We start from the raw sequence: 23,946 nt of genomic DNA on the forward strand, positions 1-23,946 counted from the left end.
CTTTAATCAGCAGTAGAGTTTTCATCCTTCACCATTTTGCAGTGTCAGAGTTGGTATCTATAAGTTCAGGGAATGTGGGTTGCCCCCCCCCAATATGCGGGATGCAGGGTGGCTACTTTGCTACTTTGCCAACAGTTCCATTATAATACAGAGCTTTAAGAATTAGCAAGCTGTTGCTTGTTTAGTAATGGGTCAGTTAAGGTGTTGCTAAGATATCATAGTTCCACAAGTATGAGTGGTATTGTCATTAGGAGCATCAATGGCTCATGAATTTTTGAAAAGTAGTCACATTATTTTAAAAAGAGGGATGACACCCTTGTTCTGCCTGCTTACCTGGCTAGCAACTTTAAGGATGCTCAGCCAGGAGGACACTCTGATTCAAGGTTTGCAATCCAAATAAACAAACTTTTATGGCTGCAAACTTTTGATATTTTTTCTAGGGAAAGCATTTAATCATGCAGAGGTTAATCCTTTCTGGATTTCAGCTCAGGATAGGCCTGGCCATAGACTTAACAAGAGTGTACCATGATAGAAGTCATTGAGTTTATTGCTAGGCAAATGTCCAGAACTTTTATAGGTGTATTACATAATAGAAAAAGTGAAGATAGTGGTATATAAGTTAGGTGGGAAGAGTATAAAGGATTTGTTTGTGTTAATTGAATCTGTTTCTTTCACAGGTCCCAAGAGTGTATGACCTGTAGGCCATTCTTACATTTTATAGGTGACAAAGGGCTATGAGAATGTTTAGTGGTTCTCATTTACAATTAGCTCTGTCAGAATTCAAGTTGCAATGACAAAGTAGGTAATTTAGAGGTAACATTTGTATCAAGTGATGGGAAATAAACTGATTCCAGTTTCATCAATGCCAGATTGTTTGATATGTGTCCTATGGGCAGAAGGAGCTGGAATTATCTATTATGTATGAGTTTGGGGTATATAAAGTTATAGTTCTTCAGCTGGCAGTCAGTCAGGGAATTGTGTGAAGCTGTACTATGCACCAACTGGGTTCAGTATGGTGGGAGAGAGACTTGTACTTGAAGGACAGAAACATGTAAGGATACTAACTGGCTAAGACTGTATATGTTTTGTTCTACCTATCATTCCTCCTTCTTCTCTGAGAAATATAAATTGCTGACCATATTGTGTCTTGACCGCTCAGCTGTATATTAATACTAACCTTACCAAGCTTTGGATGTCAGTTAATTTTTGATCATAGTGAGTACTTTGACATGCTGTATTATCTAAGACCTTCATCAGAAAATTACTTTCAGTCCTGAAACCGTTAATTTTAATATATTGCATCATGTTATTTTGTTTTTCTTCTACTTAAATCAAGCTGATTGGTCATATTTTCAGCTTGACATACTTTAATCTGCTTTTTCTGCAAAAAAACTAAACACTATTTTCAAATTTTTCAGTGGTATTTTCTAGGAACCACTTTGTATTTTGATATTTTTCAGAAGGGACATTCAGCCCTTGTTCTTTTGAATGTTATGCACAGTACCATATTCTCCTACTTAATGATGTTTTGCTATTATAATACTTTTTTAAGATTACAAGTTTTATTATGGCACTTGTAAGAGCTATCCATGTGTCTTGTCAGCATGACATAAGTAGATTTGACATACGTTACTGCTCTTAAATTTTAATAGTAGACAACATGAGCTTTACTTCCATTCTTCATTTGTTTCTCCATTCAGTAGTATGCTTAGAAACAAGATGTGGTGCATGATATTTTGTTTTTATCAGTATTTAACTATATAATTCCATTTATGAATCTGTCAGACTATATTAAGAAACAATTTGGCAAGTATAGCATGTCATAATATAAAACATGCCAGCAGAAGGTGTCTGTGAGTCTGTCTAGTTTACCTAAAGGTTACAGATAGCCCAGAGAAGATGACCATCTACTTTTCCTACTCAAATTCCAATGTTCTTAGTCTTTACTGCTTGTTCCGACAACACAATTCACCCATGTACCATCTTCTCTATGAATAAGTGTTTTCAGTTTTCTGGGATGAAATGGGCTCCATTAAACATGTAGCCATCCTCAAAATCCCTTGTCCCTCTTTAATTTTTCCAAGTCTTTTGGGTTTCTAATACCATAACAGGAATGGATCCCATTCTTAAGTCAAAGTATGATTAAAGTTCATGAAAATATTATTGTTTCAGTCTTTGATTTTAGCCAGAAGTGCTCTTTGCAGCACCCACAATGTCGCCAGTAATGACTTGTTCTGCAATTCATACAGAGTACATGTATTGGCAACATATCTAAGTATGATTGTAAATACTTTTTATAAGATCCATTGTTCCTACTACTATTGGAACTGTCTGGATATACTTCTTCCACATTGTTCTTGTTTCTGCCTGCAAATCCTGATATTTTATGACTGTGTCTCTCTGTGTGTGAGACAGTGTAGACACTGGGTGTAGCCATTTCAATGGTCAATGCTACTTTTGTCTTCTTTTTCTGGATTACTATATCTGTTTTTCTCACATCTATTTTTTTCAACTGTTGGCAGTGGGTGATCCCATGTGATATAAACTTCAAAATTTTCTATAATTCTTTGTGTCTCATGTTTCCAGTGCTTTTCATTTACTTCAATATTAAAATGTTTGCACAATCCCCAATGCATCAGTCTTGACACATTATTATATCTTTCAGTATACAGTCCTTCTGCCATCCATATATCACAAACAGCAACAAGATGTGCAATTGTTTCCAGTTCTTTTTTTACAAAATCTACAATTGTCTGTATCTCCCACATGTTCAATGGACTTTGTAAATCAGTGTGTATGTAGTCCACTATCTTGGGCCACCAATATAAACCATTCATCTTTTGATTTAAATTCATCTCTCCTTAACCATTCCTGTGTTCAATCCTGATCAATGTGAGGCTGTTTCAATAGTTTTCTATACTTAAAACTATATTTATGCATTTTCCACATTTCTTGCCTTTCTATCTGATCCTTCACCTTATATTCTTTCTTTTGTTTTTTTTGGCATTCATTTGCTGTCTGATTTTTATCTACTTTTGGTTTGATTTCTATTCCTGCTTGACACTGATATCTTTCTGTTAAACTAACCAGAGAAGTCATCTTAGACTTATTCTACTTTCACTACTTTTGGGTCTTGTGAGGTCAGCAAATATGTAAGCAATCCTACAACTGCAGATTTATACATGTAATCAATTTCAAGGAGGCCCATACCTCCTTCTGAAAGGGAAATATATAGTCTTGGTATACAGTGATGTTTATAAATCATTCGATGAGCATGAAGCATGCTTCTTGTTTTCCTGTCCAACCAATCCAACACCTTTTGGGGCCAATCAATCACCCTAAAGCTGTAAGCAAGTACAGGAAGATTAAACTGGTTTATAGCTTAGACGTTGTTCCTAGATGTCAACACTGTTTTCAGTATTAATTTTAGTCTTCTAAAATATTCTTTACTAAGTTTTATTCACATTTGTTCATGTTTTATTGTTGATCCTTCATCAATTCCCAGATATTTACATACTTCTTCTTGCTCAGATTTGTTTATATCACATTCCTGTCCCATTCTTATGTTTTCTTGGTGCTGCAGCTTTCCTGCTTTAAAGGTTGCTTTTGCATATTTATCAAGACCAAACGACATTTTTATATTGTCTGAAAAAGTCAAATCAAAGTCAAAGTCAATGTAAATTTTATTGTCATTCAGAAATTACACAAGTGCAAAAACTGAATGAAATTTCATGTCTCTGGACTCAATGTGCAGACAACATATAGTCTATTTTCACAGACATTTACACATATAACACCTAGCTATTACATCACGGACATGCAGGTAGATAGACTAATACTGCATATAACTAAAAATACATTTTTACACTTTTTTTCAGTGAACACTTACTTGTATGAGACTTTAGTATTGCACAGGTACTTGGTTAAGACATTGCATTAATCCTTGCACAGAAAGAGATATTTGAGTATTGCACTGTGAACATTAGAGTATTCCACTACGGACCTTAGAATATTGCGCTATGGTTAATTTACAAATTTTCAACATGTATTGCAATGAAAGAAGAGATATTTTACTGCATTGCTCCTGCCCTGAATGGATTATAAGTTACAGTCATAGTGAATAATTGCACCAAGTATTAGATGAGACTGGGAACCAGGTTAATGCACAAACTGAGACAATCTTCTACAGTTTCTACTGACCCAGATGGCCATCATGGAGTGTAGTTGTTACTAGAGTTCAGCAGCCTGATGACATTAAGGAAGAAGCTGTTCCTGAATTTCTGTTACTAGAGTTCAGCAGCCTGATGACATTAAGGAAGAAGCTGTTCCTGAATTTCGTAGTTCTGCAATGTATGCTTCAGATGCACTTTCCAGATGATAGATGCAGAAACAGTCTGTAAGCAGAGTGAGTGCAGTCTTTAATTATTTGCCTGGCCCTGCTGAGACATCTGGATAAGTCCAAGTCATGGATAGGTGGTAAGGTCATCTTGACGATGCTCTCAGCTGAATTCACCACTCTCTGGTGGGATTTGTGCTCAGAGGTAGAACAGGTTCCATATTATACTAAGAGGTTGTTCGCTAGGATGCTTTCTATCGTACCTCTGTAGAACGTAGTGAGACTGTCAATGGGAGATTCCCTCTCTTCAGCCTTCATAAAAAGTGCAATCTCTGGTGTGCTTTCTTGACTATGGCATTTGCATTGGTGTTCCAAGACAAGTCCTCATCAATATGCACTCCCAGAAACTTTGTGCTTCTCACTCTATCCACTGTTCCCCATTGATAGTAAGGGGAGAATGTTCCTTGCAATTTTTCATGTAGTCCACAATTATCTCTTTTGTCTTGTTCACATTTAGTGCTGCGTTGTTATTTCCACACCAGGTAATCAGTTGTCCCACCTCATCTCTGTACGCTGTTTCATTATCATTACTGATGAGGCCCACCACCGTTGTGTCATCAGCAAATAACAGGGTGAACAGCAAGGGACTTAGTACTCATCCTTGCGGGACTCCAGTTTTAAGAGTGATGCTGTCTGAGGAGTTATTTCCTGTGCACACTTTCTGAGGTCTGTCTGTGAGAAAATCAAGAATCCAGTTACAAAGTGGAGTATTGATGCCTATTTGGGGTAGCTTCATTACCAGATATAGCGGGATGACCATGTTAAAATCAGAACTGAAGTTGATAAATAGTACCTTCACATAGGTGTTTTTATTCTTAAGGTGTCCCAGCAATAGATGAAGTGCTAGAGAGATGGCATATGTCTTAAAACGGTTTGCTTGGTAAGCAAACTGCAAACGGTCAAGATCAGCAGGCAGCCCAGATCTTATAGTGTCCTTGTCCAGCCTTTCAAAGCACTTCATCACTGTGGAGGAGAGGGCTACAGGGTGGTAGTCATTTAGGCAAGATGGTGGAGACTTCTTTGGTAATGGAACGATTGTCATGTCCTTGAAGCATTTTGGAATTATTTGCTGACTCAGATAATAATTGAAGATATCCATGAGGACATTTGTTAATTGGACTGCACAGTCCCTGAGCACATGCTCTAGGATATTGTCAGATCCAGCTGTTTTTCCCGGTTACCTCTGCACAGTGTCCTCTAGACATCAACTGGGTTGAAGGTGAGCATCTTCTCATTATGGCCAATGGGCATTTTCTTTGTTGTTGTTCTGTTCCCTTCTTTGAATCTGCTGAAGTAGACATTCAGCTTATTTAAGAATTCTGTTGTCATCACATCGCAAAGATAAGGGTCTGTAGTTAGTTGTGGACTAGATACCTTGCCATAGGCACCTGGGGTCTTTTTGGTCAGAGAAGTAGCTCTGGATCTTTCCGCCATAGGTGCATTTTGCTTCCCTTACTCCCTTGTTCAGATTTTCTCTGGCTGTTCTGAGGGCTTCCTTGTCTCCAGACCTGAAGTTCCTTGCCTTCAGTAGCCTGTACACCTCTCTCATTGACCAGTGTTTCTGGTTGGCTCGTGTGATGATGGTTTTGGTGACTCTCACATCATCCACACATTTGGAGATGTATCCCATCACTGCCTCTGTGTACTCCTGCAGGATAATATACTGGTTCTCAGTAGCAGCCTCCTTGAATATGCTCCAGTCTGTGCTCTCAAAACAGTCTTGGAGTGCTGAGACTTGCACCCTCTGGCCATACTCTTACTTGTTTAACTGTTGGTCTCCCTATAGTTAGCAATGGTTTGTATGCTGGTAGTAACAACATAGAGAGGTGGTCAGAGTTTCCTAGGTGAGGGTGAGGCAGTGCCTTGAACACCAACTTAACATTGCTGTATACCTTGTCCAGTATGTTCTCCCTCTTGTTGCAAAGTCCACATATTGGAAATAGTGTGGCAGAACTGTTTCCAATTTGGTCTGATTAAAGTCACCTGCCATTGTATGAAAACAGTCTGGATTACACTTTTGCAGTTCATTTATAGCCTGGTATAATGTGGTCATTGCCTCATTTAGATTAGCACTGGGAGGACTGTAGACAGCTGTGATACAGATGCTGTTAAATTCCCTGGGTAGATAAAAGGGTCTACATTTCAGTGACAAAAACTCTAGAATACTTGAGCAGTGCAAGGATACTATCTCACAACTAGTACATCAGTTGTTATTGATATATATGTAGACCCGCTCCCACTCTGGATTTACCACTGACAGAATGTATTGTTTTTTTTCCTCCAAAATCTTTATTTAGTTTTATACTTAAATACAACAATACAAATGGAGCACAAGTAGTAAAATGCACAACTAAGTCATACAGGAAAAAAACAATAAACCAAAAATAACTATATTACACTTATTTACAACAGTGTCATGCAACCAAATCATGCATATAAATACATATCCTATGTATTAAAACAAGGAGGGTAGGTGTAAAGTCAGGTTTAACAGGGAAGATGGGGATAGAGAGATTCTCTATATTACTTTAGTAATGTAGTTTGAAGTAGAGTAATAATCCTTTAAAAGCTGAGTCGGTGGTATTTGTCCAAAAGAGGTTGCAAAAATACTATGAATTAAGCAACTAAGTTAAGATATGGTTAAATAGTGTTTCCCCATACTCAAGAAAATAAGACTGCCTTTTACGTTTGGAAATCACAATTTTATGGGCTAGCAAGTGTTTAGTTGCCATTTGTCTGAAGCTCCCCTAAGTTATTGCTGATCTGTCCATTCATTTGGATGCAATGAAAAGTTTAATTAATAAAAAGAGGGTAATTAAGATACATGTTTGTGGTGCTGGTAAGCCTGGGGAGGAATGTGAAGTATTGCAAACTCCCATGATGGAGTGGATTTTTCATATCCCCTTTTTTTTGGAGCTGGACCATAAGAGAGTTACAGAGCTTATATACACATTTGCAACTCCAAAATAAATGTAGTAGATCAGCTTTTTGGGATTCACAATAAGGACAGAAGGGTGGGATGGTAAGATTAAGTTTGTGTAGGATTATGGGAGTGAGACAGAATGTATTCTGTCTGCACTAAAAAGTGATATCCCCTCCACATGGACTGCACTGTCATAATGTTAGAGTTTAGCCAATTCTCAGTAAAAATAACCACACAGCATTTCCTCACCTTGTTCTGAGTAGATAATTCCAGCCTTATATAGTCCATATTGCTTTCCAATGATCGATCATTTACCAGCAGGATGGATGGGAATCCAGACCTGTATGGATTTGCGTTTAGCCTTGCAGTGATTCCAACGATAGATCCTTTTTTGCATGTTCTCTCACACCTCTTGCATTTCCTTCTCTTACCTCGATCCAGTAATATCAGTTCTGTACATACCAGGCATTTTGTTCCATGTTTGAAGTAAGATTCACAGCTCCTATACTTGAAAAATGTTGTAGGACTCACAGGCCCCACAGACAGCAGCTCATCAAACCTGTTACACAGCAAGCCTGAGGCTCAAATTTCCAGAATAGTCTCTCTACTATAAATGAACTTGCTGTTAACAGTCTTCCCTGATTTATTTTTTCTCTTAATTTAGACATGGAATAGGACAAACAGTGCACATTTCCTTGCTGAGCAGAAGTAGCTGCTGCCACAAAGGGCACCACCATTTTATTTTAAAAATAAAAAAACATTTGACCACTTACAGTTATGATTTCAATTCCTCATCTGATAAACTATACAGGTTTAAATCATCCACAAAAAGAAGATAAGTCTTTACACTTTGTTGTTTTCTGGGACCCAAATTGTAGCCACGACGTTATCTGTTAAGTTCATAGGTTCATAGGTTCATAGGTTGGTACTAGGCTATCGGCCCTATGGCCTGTACAAGCCTAGCCCTAACAGTAAGTAAACAGCTCAATGGATTAAGGCCAAGGCCAAGACAAAAGAGAAGCAGTGACAAAATATCACCCTGGAATATCCCCCTTTGAATTTTAATCCCTGGAATAATAATTTGTTATTTATCATGGTTTAACTGCAAAGTGGCTTGCCACTGTTTCATGGTCGCTGTAATGTAATTGATCCATGTAGGATGTATCTTATACATATTTAAACAATCTTTTATCCACAAATGTGGTATGCTGTCAAATTTTGTTGTAGTCTACCCATAACATACTTAGATTATTTCTTTTTTTTTTTACAGTTTTCCATTATGACTCTATTTAACAATAAATGATCCATTGTTCTATATGACTTTCTTTTGTTACCATTTGTTCTGTTGCCATGATTGAGTTTTCTTCTAAATGATTATATAGTCTGTCATCATCAGTTCCAGTATATAGTTTATACATCATTGGAATGCAAGTTATTGGTCCATAGTTTTTAGGATAGCTTGCAGGTTCACTCTTAAGTAGTATTGTTTTTCCTGTTATTATCCAGGTTGGTGTCTGTTTGGGGTGCACATATAAATAGTTCTTACTCATGGCTAAATCTCCATGTAAAGATGTTAATACTTTTAGCCAGAAGTTAGGTGCTGCATCTGGGCCTGGGGTTTTCCAGTTAGGAGCTTTTCTTAAATTTGTTTCAGTCTCTCTGGCTGTTATTTCTTCCCATTTTTTATTCTTTCTTTTACTTTTTCTCTCCATTTAGCATTTTTGTTATGCTACACAGGATCATCATAGATATCTCCAAAATGTATCTATTTCTTTTTTTTTTTTTTTGGTGGTGTTTCAATTATTTTTGGCTTGTTTCCCAGTTCTCTATTAAACTTTTTTGGGTTAGAATTAAATTGCTTATTTTATATTTTCCCTTTATATCTGTGTGCATATCTTTTAAGTTTTTCCTGCTTGTGCTGATGTTTTTATTTGATAGTTTATTATTTGCTATAGTGCAAGATAGATTCTGATCGGTTGTGATACTGCACATTGCTTTTATCACATCTATCTTTCTGACTATTTTTGTTGATCTGTTCCCTCTTCTATACTATTCTAACAGTTACACTTCTTGTCTGAATTGCTTTATAATTTTCTCTACTAGATAATTCTATGACAGCATTTGATTTCTTCCTTTCCTTTCCCTCACTGCCCTGTGTTTTTGTAATAAGACATCTGTTATTAATTTAGCAGCACAATAATACATCCTATTTACTTCTGTTATATTGTATGAATCTCTATGAACAGTCCTAATTACTGTGTTCATTTGTTTTATCAAACTTCTAACTTTTTGAGTTTTATTGAGATTCTGTAGTCTATTTCTTTCATTGACCTTAATATGTCTGTCCATCTCTATTAAATCAAGCAACTCTTCTCTTAGATCATTTTCTTCTAAACTGAGGATACATTTGTTTGTTCTCCATTTCCTGTGAGCATTGTATAGAAAGTTCCAGTGCATCTTCCTGTGCCGCATTCTCTTCAATTTCATCCTGTAACATCTGGCCTATCACTCCCAATATTGATTGTGTCAGAGTTGCCACAGTTTCCTGTTCCTTCCCTTGCTATGCAACTCCAACTGAACCCCTGCACTGGTTTCCTATGGACGTCTCTAAAGTATTTTCAGATGGCAACTGACCAGATGTTTCACACTCTGCTGATCCCTCCTTAGTTTGGGAATCCATTGCTCCATCATGCCACGATGCCATCAGAGCTAGATCTTCTGCACTAAATCCTTCACTTCACATGCAATCCATAACCTCAGCTTCTCCTTCTTCAGCTTCTCTATTATTAATCCTCTTTTCTACTTTTCCTCTATCTTCTTATTTTTTGCATTGTAAAATTTTCCATATCTGGGTGCCTTTGCCTATATTTCTCTTCAAAAATCTTTGGTGCTGCTCTTTTGTATTGATTTGTTTTCCTTTCTCATTTGCATAAAGTTTGTACCATATTAAATCTCTTATTTCTTCTTCAGATGTCTCCTGCTCTTCCTGTTTCTCCTTACTTGGGGAGCTCATTTTTCTACCATGCTGTGATATAACCTGTTAACATTTCTACACTAAATCCTTCTCTTTGCAGGTATTCCATAACTTCAGCTTTTATTTTTTTAACTTCTGCTATACTAATCTTCTGTTCTATGTTACCTCTTTGTGATCTTATTTTCTGTATTGAGAAATGTTTCTGCATCTGGATGTCTTTGCCTTTATGTCTCATCAAATATCTTTGGGGCTGCTCTTTGGAATTAATTCATTTGGAGTTCTCCTTTGCATAGATATTGCACCATATTAAATCTCTCTTTCTTTCTCGTGCATATTTCTTTTTTATACTTTTCAAAAATCTCTAGATTTTGTTCTTAATATTTTCACTCTTCCTCAGTCGATTCTTTTTCCAAACAGACCAAGGTTTCTTGGTCCATATAATGTTTTTCATAAATCTGTTGTATTAATGAACACAATTTTTTATTGGAAGCTTCTCACGGTTTTTATTGTGCAAGCATTTTTCTTTCCTCTGATTTCTCTCTTAATCTTTTTGTATATCTTCTGTCTGGAAATTCTGGGCTTCTTGCATAAAAGTAACAATACATAATTTCTTTCTTATCCTCAATAGTCCACTCTGTCATCTTTTTAGCTCTTTTTTGGCCTGTCAGTTTTTGTGATTTTTGTGGACAACAACTTCCTTCTACAACAGGGGGACCATCCTCCCACTGGGCCTGACCTAGCCCCATTGTAGGAATGTTTCCTTGTCTTGAGGATTCTATACTGTCATTTTTCCCAGTCCTGGCACCAGTTTGCCTGTCAGTATTGGACACTTTTTTATCTTGGTTCTTGTGCACCCAGCTGTCTTTTTTATTTTTAACCTACTTCTGACCATGTTTGTTTAAAACAGGGTCCACCTTAGTGAAGGTACTCACCAAGACAATAACACTACTTTACTTTCCTTGCTGACTTATCATTGCTTCATTTAGTCCTTTGTACCTAACTTGATGATATCATAAATCTCTTTTACTAAAATGAATTACTTACAATCCCATATTATATTCCCCAATCCTCTCTATTTTTATTGGATAAAGGTCTCAGACTTCTATTCATTTTCTAAACACACATGCACATGTACACATACACATACATGCATGCACACACACATCTGTCTTTTCCATCTCTTTGTATAATAACAAATCTTGGCACAAAGTGAACAGTTACAGCTTTCATCTACAGTGTCTATTAGCACATTTTAAAATACTTCAAAACTTTGAGACCAAGACTTATCTGTGCAAGTTTTTACTTCATTCTTAAAAATTCAACAAACAGTTATAACAATTTATTTTAGTTTATTTTGAATTTGTTAACCCGGATAGAGCATTGATCCCATTGGACCTATTCCAGTCTCAACCCAAGGAAAAAACAATAGATATGACTGGAGGACCTCCCTGGTCAACCTCAGTAAGAAGCTAAGATCCCTCATAAAATCCTCCAAAGCTAGTTACAAAAACAAAATTGCCACTGACTCTAAAGACAACCACAAAGCATTCTATAGCTATGTCAAGAATCTAAATGGGAACACTCAGATCTGCTCTGAGTTACAGCACAATGGCACTAAATATACAGAACCAACTGATATTGCCAACATCCTAGCAGGTAGGTTCAGTGCTAACTTTACCCCCTCTCACCCCCTAGAGGGCCCATCTCTATACCGGAAGAATGCAAAGTTCCTATAATCACGGCTGCACAGGTAAAAAACACACTCTCCAAAGCTAAGAACACAGCATCCATGGGACCTGACAATATCCCAGGCTGCGTTCTACATGAACTACAGAATGAACTGGCACCCTACCTAAGTACCATGTTCAATCATAGCCTCACCTCAGGCTTTGTACTCACTGAATGGCGCACTGCGACGGTTATCCCACTCCACAAAGGGGGAGCCATGACGGACCCCGAGAACTACCGGCCCATTAGCCTGACGAGCCTGGTCTGCAAGGCCATGGAACGTATCATTGTGGAACTCATAAACAAAGACATTGGTAATCTCCAAACTCTGGACCCTACCCAGTTTGGATTTGTAAAAGGCAGATCATGTCTCCTAAACCTGACTGACTTCTTTGAGTAGTCACCAAAGCCATAGATGAGGGTAAAATGGTTCACACAGCTTATCTAGATCTCGCCAAGGCTTTCGACACCATCCCCCACTCTGGAATTATAGATAAGCTCACTAAACTAGGTATAAATCCCTATGTCACAAGATGGGTTGCCAACTGGCTCACGGACAGAACCCTCACTGTGAAAGTAGCGGATTCCAAATCCGACATCAGACCAGTGACAAGTGGAGTACCACAGGGTTCAGTTCTGGGTCCTCTCCTGTTTGGTATCTACTTCTCTGAAGTGCAGGCCAACACAGAAGGTCTTTGGCTAACAAAGTTTGCAGATGACCGCAAACTAGGAGCCATAATCGAAACTCCTAACGATGTGGACAAACTACAAAAGGGCCTCACTGGGACAGATACCTGGTGTCAAAGCCATGGCCTGAAGCTCAATGCCAAAAAGTGTATTGTCATCCCCTTTGGTAAAAACTCTGTACCCATGAATTACCACATAGCTGGTAGTCTACTTAATGCCGAAAATGTGATAAGAGACCTTGGGACACAGGTGGGCAGTAGTCTCTCCTTTGATAATCACATCGCCACAGTGGTCAGGAAATCCTTCTACGTGGCTCATCTAATCACAAAAGGATTCTCATCCAGAAAAAAAGAGGTCATTGTTCCTCTCTACTCATCACTCATTATACCCATTATAGAGTACAATGCCCCTTTTGGTATGTACCTCACAAGACATCTACAACAACTGGAAAGACCACAGAAATACCTCACAAAGAGGATTACTGGCCTCAAACAGATGCCCTATGCAGACCGTCTCAAAAAACTACAGCTTTACTCCATCGCATATCACCTACTCAGGGGCAATCTCTGCCTAACATACAAAGCTATGTCAAACCCAGAGCTGTTGGACATGCTCCACTTAAAGAAATCCCAATCCCTCCTAGCTACACGCTTTAGGGACCTAAACCTTGTCAACACAATAAGCAGAACATGTTGGAGGGATAGATTCCTGTCCCAGATACTTCCCATACTCTGGAACAGACTACCTATCTATGTCAAACAGAGCTCCTCGTTAGCACTCTTCAAGAAAAATCTTGATGACTGGATAGGAAATGGGAAATTCACCCCGGGGATCATTTTTGTGGCTCTGCTCGACAGGGGCACAGGAAAATAATTTTCTTGGGTGGCGAAAGCCAGGGTACATTTTTGGCTAGACTTGTATGGGCCCTAGAGCCGATAGCCTAGTACCTACCTATGAACCTATATATGATATTATATACAGAGAGAATGACAAAAATGTGATATACACATATTATATACAAAGAGAATATCATATCATTTCATATAGGAAATAGCATACTAACATTGTTCCTGCTTGTTTAAAAAGTATCCTTCTTTTTCATTATAAGCCCTTCCTTGGAAAAATAACACTATAATATAAAATTGCATAAATAAATTGTCTCTGGTCTTTCATTACACAGATGTAATTATAATGGGTGTCATACTTTAGAGCATATCATGATTTTTTGAACAGCTTGCAAAACAGAGTTGCACTGGCCTGAAATCCTTATGTAGAGTTTTCAGTTATTCCACAAAATGAAATGGCTTGACTCCATGTACCACATAGTTGCTGACGTGTATAAGTGTAACCATATTCTAACCAGGGAATTCTTAAACTCATAAATAAAAGAATTTTGGAATTGTGGTTTTATTTTTTCTGCTGACACTATCTGGGTCTTTCCCATTTGACATTATGAAGGATTCACTTACCATATGATCATCATGCAGGATTAAGTTTTATATACATATAAATATAGATATATATATATATATATATATATATATATATATATATATATAAATATATACATATACATATATATATATATATATATATATATATATATATGTGTGTGTGTGTGTGTGTGTGTGTGTGTGTCTATTAATACATATATATGTGTATATATATATATATATATATATATATATATATATATATATATATATATATATATATCTTAGTATATATAGAAAGACAAATATATGTAGACACACATACATGAACACACACACACTCTGCTATCTTAATACATGCGTCTGAACGTGTGTGTGTGTGTGTGTGTGTGTGTGTGTGTGTGTGTGTGTGTGTGTGTGTGTGTGTGTGTGTGTGTGTGTGTGTGTGTGTGCACGCTCGTATGTATCTGGTATGTTAACAACAGAATTTTACTGTTTTACTTGGGAAATCATTTTTTTATTCCCTATAATTTGTATGCTAGTCGCATGTCTGATATTTAAGTGGTTTCTTTTCTTGTACTACATTTTAAAAGCTGACCATGTACTTGCCTGGATATTTCTGGTATCCCCTGAATTACCCTTCCTCCTTTCCGTGTGCTTAAGAAGACACATTGCAGTGTGTTGACTGCAGCTGTGCAGTATCAGACAGCTGTATACTTCTGTTTAAATTGTAACCATCTCTTAATCCTCCAGGTTTGCACAACTCTTTGAATGGGAGGAAGCTTATTAAGCTCTGGAGAAAGACTCTACAGGGGAATTTGGAGTTTTTTTGTCATATCTCATTAAAATATCATGACTGTAAGACTGCTATTAGCTATTGCTTTAAATATGTAAAAAATGATTACTGGCCTTCCACTCTTTTGCTGTTCTGAGCTAATCCAAAAGTCTTATGAGCTCTCGTTACAAATTTAATATCTACACACACACACACACACACACACACACATATATATATATATATATATATATATATATATATATATATATATATATATATATATATATATATATAGATGTCAACTCTGAGATCACACTACAGCAGGGAAAAGGTAGATTTCTCACTCCTTGCTGCACTGTGATCTTGCTCAGGAAAAGCTGGCACAGTTCAAAGTCAAGGTAAACTTTATTGTCATTCAGACCCATACAACAGTATAAGCTGAACAAAATTTCATTGCTTCGGTCTCAAAGTGCAGACAGCCCATATAAATACAAGAAAAACAGCATGACTATTTAACAACACAGAAACAGTAGAGAGCTCATATAATACAAGAAAGCAACATGACTATTTAACAACACAGTAACAGTAGATAGCTGCCATGGCATAGGTTATTTCTTCATATAATTAGTAGCACATCAGCTGATTTACCATCAGCTGTACTGGCTTTTCCATATTTCGATGAAAAAACATTGTGTGTGTGTGTGTGTGTGTGTGTGTGTGTGTGTGTGTGTGTGTGTGTGTGTGTGTGTGTGTGTGTTTGTGTCTGTGTGTGTGTGTGTGTATATATATGTTTATATATATATATATACATATATATATATATATATATATATATATATGTGTGTGTGTGTGTGTATGTGTGTGTGTGTGTGTGTGTGTGTGTGTGTGCATTAAATAAATAAATACATTTAAATGCCACTGTTACCAACACTATTTACACATACTGACATGGTTTACATCACTATTTACATATATTTGGGTCCCTTAAACTTGTCTACTAAGTAGGAACCACATCACTGTGCTACAATTGTCCCCCACCGCCCAAAAACTTGAAACCATTGGTTTTCTACCTCAAAGGTCACCCTTTAAGGAGGACTGAGACATGCCAGTGTAGTTCTTAGCTCTGAATACTTGCAGTCAATTTTATGCATTTAAAACTGTTGCCTTATTCAACCATTCTGCTAGATGCTCCAGTCCATGCACTGAGCTATTCTTATATTTTACAATGCTGCTCTACTTCACACAATCACCACAGCTCAATGCTGCTCTACTTCACACAATCACCACAGCTCAGTGCTGCTCTACTTCACACAATCACCACAGCTCAATCCTGCTCTACTTCACACAATCACCACAGCTCCCATTTCTTCCCCCAGATACTGAAACTAAGACTATGGCATTATTGCACTTATCCTGTGACTCCACAATGAGGTCTGCTTTAAGCCATTTCTATAATGCTTCCTGTATGGCTTTTTTAAAAGATCTAGTAGTCTGTGTTGCATTATCATCTAACATTTCCCCCTTAAATAGTCTCACCATAGTTTTGAATCAGTTTACTCTGCCAGATAGTTCTAAAGGTACCTTCTGGCTGTCTAATAGAGACTTCTTAGTTCTTGCTTATGTTCACAGGTTCATAGGTGTGTACTAGGCTAACAACCACTTTTTAAAGCCTAGTCATGCATCCCAAATCTCTGGCAAGTTCTGGTACTCTTCATTAGTGTAATCAGGAGCTTGGGAGATGAAAAATTTGTAAGCAGAGGCCTGGGAGATGAACCATTTACATGCTGACTGTGTCTGTTAGAGACACAGGTGCCAAACCAGGAATGAATTTCCTGTCCCCCATCCAATTGCCCAACATTTGAATTGTGTTATGGATGAGATCTGCTTCATATGGATGGGCAGCCTGTTCCAGAGAAGGGATCATCTCTGGGATAGATACCTGTCTGCCCAGCAGGTCCTATTTATATCACAGGCAAGATTTAAGTCTTTAGAATGGGTAATTGTGGTGCACTTTGTTTTGCAGATATGTAGGATATCCATCAGGGTTGGGTCTGACAACGCCTTGTATGCCAGGCATAGATCTCCCCTCGACAGTCTGTAGGAGGCAGAATACAGGGATAAGGCTTTGAGGTGGTCTTCCCAGGACATATTATTTATGCCCTGTATTATGTGAGGAACCTCTTTGGATGTTCCAGTTGTTGAATGTGTCTGGTTAGGTACATACCAAAGGGGACACTGTACTCAATGATAGGTCTGATGAATGCCAAATACAATGGAAAAATGACCTCCTTGGATTTAGATGCCATACTTTTGTTTAGAAGTTGCACAACACAGAATGATTTCCTCATTACTGTAGACATGTAAAAAATCAAAGTCTAGATTACTGTCAATGTGTGTTTCCCCACAACCCTGACTACTGGATCCACTCTTATGAGTGTGTTATCAGTATAATAGCTACCAGGGGTGGATAACTTCCTGATGGATAATATTATGAATTTCTTGGTATTTAGTTTTAGTCCATGCCTCTGACGTCAGTTATTTGTCTGTGTCAGCCCTTCCTGGAGAAAATTAGTGTCAATTGTAGATTCTATAACTGCAGATAATTTCCAATCATCTGCAAATATGGTCAGCCAGAAGCCTTTAACATTGGCCTTGACTACAAATAAGTAGATGCCAAAAAGGAGTGATCCCAGGACTGATCCTTGAGGTACTCCACTGGTGACTGGCCTCTTTGTAGATGTGAACTCTCCAATGCTAACTTCCTGGGTTATTGTCTGTGAACCAGTTGGCTATCTTCTAGGTGATATAAGGGTTTATAACTAAGCTCTTGAGTTTGTAAGAATGCCTGAATGGGATATTGTGTCAAATGCCTTGGTCAGGTCAAGGTAGGCATTATGAACTGTTTTGCCCTCATCCATTGCTTTGATGACCTTCTCAAAGAAGTCCACCAGGTTGAGTAGGCATGTCCTTTCCATGGCTTTGCATGTGAAATTAATGAGACATATGGGTCTGTAGTTTCCAGGGTCTGTAGATGGCCTGCCTTTGTGCCAAGGGATGATGGTTACTGTTCTCCATTCATGAGGCACAAAGCCTGTTTGGAGACTACAGTTAAATAGTGATTCCAATGGGTCTGATAGGTCTTGTTCTATGCTATTTGGAAAGCACCCTGGCATATTGTCTGAGCCTTAAAGAGACCGCTGAGGACCTCTCCCAAGTGACAGCAGAGAAGTTATGTTTGATGGTATTTCCCAAGGAGAGGCTGGAGGGATAGAGGAATAAAGTTAGAGCTGAATTTATCTGCCAGTAGTATGTATTCTGGGTCATAATAAGTGGCTCCATTAACAATGAGCTCTGCACAGAACTGCACATTTCCTTTGATGTTGCAGACATAGCTAAAGCATGCCCTCTGGTTGTCTTTGGTGAGGCCAAACTTGCCTCATATTTTGCTTTGTTAAATTTTATTTGTCCTCTGAGAATTTTGTTTAGTTTAATGAGAGTGCTTTTATCCTGCTGGGTGCTATGCCTCATAATTTTTGAAATTACTTTCTTTATTCTCTTATACAGCCTACTGATGCTGTGATTTCCCCCCAGGATGGCTGTTTTTTAAGTTAGTTATGCACTTATTCTTGGTGGGTACAGCTGCATCTGTGCAGCTGTTAACATGCTTCAATAGGGTTTCTTGGAACAGTTCCATGTAGGTAGCAGTGTTCTCAAGGGTTTAGGGGGGCTTGAAATTTTACCAGCTTAATAGTAGGAAGTTAGCCTTAGAGTAGTTCCTGAACATTCCAAGGTCAGCTGGGGTTGCAGGTTTCATTTTTACTTCACAGGAGACCATTTTGTTATCTGATCTTGCAAGAGAGGGCATTACACTAGCAGGTGAGTGTTCCAAGTATAAACACTTGTTATGGGGTTTCTGCATCATAGAGAGTGATCTATAGCTTGCAAGGAAGAGGTATGGGAATTAGACTATGGCGATTTGAATGTGGAGAAGTTCAAGAGTTTTGTCCCGTTTGACCATCCTTGAGGTACATTTAATTTTGATGCAAATCGAGATACCTCCATCTTTAGATCCTGCCATTATAGTAGTTGATCTAATTGCCCTTTGTGCAAATAGGTATTGGTGAAATTTCAAGAGTGCTTTTACAGGAAAACTGTCAGCTCAATGTGCCTGCATCTGTACAAGGCAGTGCCAAACATTTGAGGGGAAACAACTAAAGTAGTCCTTGAAGATTTATGGATGAAGCATTTAGGGAGATATTCTGATGTTAGGTTAGATACTATCTAATCAAACGGTACTTACTGAAAAGAAAACAGAAAGGATTAGCTTTGTCAAGACTGATGAATAGTGGGGATTTAGCTAACTGGCTATTACCTGGCTACTACTAGTGTCTCAGCACAGCTTCACTCTGCTAGAATACAGTGCCTCTTTGTTTCTTCTCTCACCAGAAGCAAAACATTTAGCGGTAATCCCAAAATGAGAAGCACTTGACATGCTCTTTTGTGATCAGAAGTCTTATTCCAGATGATGCACGGGTCTGTAGGCATGTTGTAGCCTTTCCCTTGTAAATATCCTGAATAGTAAACAGACCAATCAGAAAGGTTGAATGCAGACACTCACTACCCAATCAGAGATGGCTACTGCTTCTCTCAAGAGGAACAAAACTGAAGCACAAATTCCACACTGGCACCTATGAAGCATTTATCAGGCTTTCTGCTGATCAGCAGTCTCCAGGAAGTAATATCCCTATGCTCATTCTCTCACCAGGGGAAAAGAAGAAGCACTATTTCCAAGAAGAGTATTGAGAGGCAAATTGTGGGCTCTCCAGTGATTGGTAGTCTTGGACCAGATGTGGGTGTTGCAGATTTTAAAGTTAAAAATTAATAAATTAGTTAATATCCAAAGGTTGCAGTGTACATGCACTGTTAGATATGAAAGAGGGGGTAACTCAAACTTTAGCAATCTAAGGGGATAACCACTAATTTTAAAAGAGCAAGATAGATTGGGTGGGGGTGGGCACTTTGTATTCTGGCTCTATGGATTACAGTAGGAGGGACCCATAAATTTAAGTAGTTGAACAGGGAGTGACTTCATGAAAGTATAACTTTGTAACCACTGACAGTAGGCAATGAAAGAGTTGAGGGAAGTAAATATGTGGTTAAATTAACATAAAGTGTGGACAACTACAGAGACAATGACTTTAAAAACACAACATCATCAGGGTGGGGAAAAACAAATTTCTGTGTGACTTACAAGAGACACAGCTTCCATTTCTTTCCTAGTTTAAATATGCAGTAGAAAGCAGAATACAATTAAAGCACAGTGTAATGAAAATACACCAGTAGAAGAAAGCAACAAAGAATACAAATTACAAGAAAGCAATATAAGAGAAATCAAACTAACCTTTACCTTGCAACAGTCTATGGCAAAGTCTGAACGAGCTTTTCCAAGTTCCACCAGTGAAAGTCTAGTGCAACAGGTCGACATAGGCTGATATCAGCATGGTACCTTTACTTGATGATGATATGTGGATACATGCATATAAATATTTCAAGCATTGGCAATAATGCCCTTCTCTCATGCCATTATAATTAAAGCAGTCACCTACATAATAAGTGCCCAAGTTGTTCTTAAAAATATTTAAAGTAGTACTTGCATTAATATAATGTGGTAGTCTATTCCAGGCATCATCTACTATCTTAAAGAACTAATTAGTGCATCTCTCATTCCTGGTTTCTGTCCTAGTTTAAACATACAATAAAACACAGAATGCAATTAAAACACATAGTAATGAAAATACACAACAATACACAAAACAGAAGAAAGGAATAAAGCAATACAAATTACAAGAATGCAATATAAGGAAAGACAAACTAAGCTTTACCTTACAGAAGTCTCTGGAAAAGTCTGAGTCAGCTTTTCCAGGATCCAGTAGTGGAAAGTCTAGTGTAACAGGTCAACATAGGCTGATATCAGCATGGTACCTTTGCTTGATGATGATATGTGCATGCATACATATATAAATACTTCAATGCATATAAATATTTAGGCATGGGAAATAATGGCCCTCTCTCATGCCATTACAACTAAAACAATCATCCTCATAATAAGTGCCCAAGTTGTTCTTAAAAACATAGTGCTTGCATTAATATAAGTTAATTAAGTTTCCTCCCACGTTACAAAGACATGTATCTGTAGAGTTTCTCCCCGGGCCTCTGCTGAAAATTGGCTTCATTCCAAGTCAGACTTTCCCAGTGAACAAATATTAGATAAATAAAAATAAAATAAATAAATATAGCGTGATCTCCATTCAAAATGCCAAATCTGCAACAGTGAATGCTAGTGTGCATTCACTGTTGGGGATTCAACCATTTAAAAATCGATGTTAAAAAACCTTGGAAGAGTGATATTCGACCTTTCAAGTTCACATAACTTTCTTCTGACATTTTGATGGCAAACCTACACACACACACACACACACACACACACACACACACACACACACACACACACACATATATATATATATATATATATATATATGTATATATATATATAGATAGATATAGATAGATAGATATATACACACACACATATATATATATATATATATATATATATATATATATATATATATATATATATATATATATATATATATATATATGTAAGTCGACTTGAGTAGACCGAAATTCCATTAAATCGAATTTTACTTAATCAAGATGACAATGCCGAAACCTTCGTTTAACGAAAGTTCACATCACTGGAATTTTAATGCAGAAAAGGAGGCAGATAGCCAACATAAAAAACAAACACAATGAAGCATGTCAAACCCACCCAAGTGTGGGGTTTCACTCGCCACAGATGCCAGTATGGGGGACTGCACTCCCACACCCCCCTAACTAAATATGCCAACTCCGAGATTGCACTATAGTGGGGAAAAGAGCAAATTTCCCCTTATTGGTCATCTGCCTCCTTCCTCAGATTAAAATTCCAATGATGTGAACGTTCATTAAACTAAGGTTTCAGTATTGCTATCTCGGTTAAGTAAAATTTGATTTAATGGAATTTCAGCTACTCAAGTAGACCTATATATATATATATATATATATATATATATATATATATATATATATATATATAAATATATATATATATATATGTGTGTGTGTATGTCTGTATGTACATATATATACACACACACATATATCTGTATGTATATATCTATATCTATATATATATATATATATATATAAATATATACATATACACACACACACACACACACACACACACACATATATATATATATATATATATATATATATATATATATATATATATATATATATATATACAGGTCCCCTTCAAAGGATCAAAACTGCAGAACACTGAACCAATGAAATTCTGCAATATCAAACTCAAAAAAAAAAAAAAAAACTAACACGTGAAAACATCTTATTTCATGTTTTTTCAGGGGGGCAGAAGGAATGATGTTGTCAAAATATATATAAGAAGTAACTTATCAGTAAAACAGGTCTGGGCTGGTTTTAAGGAAAAGCAAGAATAGGTTGCCATCTTACAATGTATAAATGATAATGTATATATGTATATATGATAAGAGAAGAGATTAGTATTGAATATCATCCTCACACAGCCTTGGAAATAATGGATATATGCCCACAATAGTGCATTGTTAATCATTAAAAAGAAAAAAGTGATTACATGTTACTACTTAATTTGCTTGCAAGAGACTGGCACTTATCATGTGAAGGCAGTCTGAGTTTTGATTATCTTAATCTAACTCAGCTTACTGAGGATCACATTAGGGTATGAACACGTTATTCTCTTGTCATTATGGATAGTAATGACTGGATATATAACAGGCATTTTACTTCTGCTGAATAATGGAGGTCACCAAAGACTAACATCATCCATAGCTACACTTCAACTGAAATCACCATAGATGAGTATGAGAATAAGGTGATGGTTCAGAAATCAGAATAGTTATCAAACTGGCTCAGACTGATGCCGCAGCACTGTTAAAAGTAAAAATGAAAGACTAAGTCGATACAATAGTCCTGGATGGCAGTGACCAGGAACACATGTCCATGCATAACAACATGTAGGTAAATGAAGTCAATGGATAATAAGGACAATGTTCTACACCATAAATAGAAGGAATCACATGAGGACTACTAATCAGTTTACTTCCAAAAAAAGAGAGTGCTCTAGGCCAGTGTCATGAAAACAAATGTGCCAAATGTAATATTGATGGAAAATTAAGTCAGCAAACTCTTTAATGAATGTATTTCCTCAAATAGGGCACAGATTTGACTACACCCTTTCAGGAGACTGCATCATTTTGTTGCAATTAAAATAAATTTCAGGGCCACTGCACCCTAGAGAAAAGGTAGAACCTCCCTTCCAACATATCAGGATGAGGATGGATACATACATGCAAACTTGTATGGGGTATAAAAAGTTTTGTATATTTTTCCACCTATAGTAACCAATGAGTTGAACCCTATCTGTCTCTAAATTATTCTAGTATCTAACTTTCTTCTTTCCTAGCCAAATTTCTACCTGAATTCCTTTCACACGTAAGCCAAAATGAAACTGCTTTTGGACCCTAACTCTTTCTGAAACCTTGAACTAACCTTGTTATACTTGCATACAATTTCATTTGACTTCTTAAGTTCTTTAGTCAATAATATCACTGACTAGATTGGGTTACCAAATTTCCATTTAATGAGCTTGAACTGAGTTCCTGAGTTGTAAATATTTATTAAAATTACAATTTGATATATGTCACTCTTTTACCAACTTTTTAAAAAGATTTTAAACACTGCAGTCCATAAAGATGATAATGCCTTTTCATACATGTTCCCACCCAATACTCACGCAGATTCTTCAACTCTGGACAGTGATCCATCAAGCATTCATATGATAACATAGATATAAGTCAACAATGTCATATTTCCCACCTCAATTCAAATTATGTTACTACTTCTACAACACTACAAACA

The sequence above is a fragment of the Protopterus annectens genome, chromosome 6.part0 (genome assembly GCF_019279795.1).
Source record: "Protopterus annectens isolate FY-2018-M chromosome 6.part0, PAN1.0, whole genome shotgun sequence".
NCBI classification, from domain to species: Eukaryota; Metazoa; Chordata; order Ceratodontiformes; family Protopteridae; genus Protopterus; species Protopterus annectens.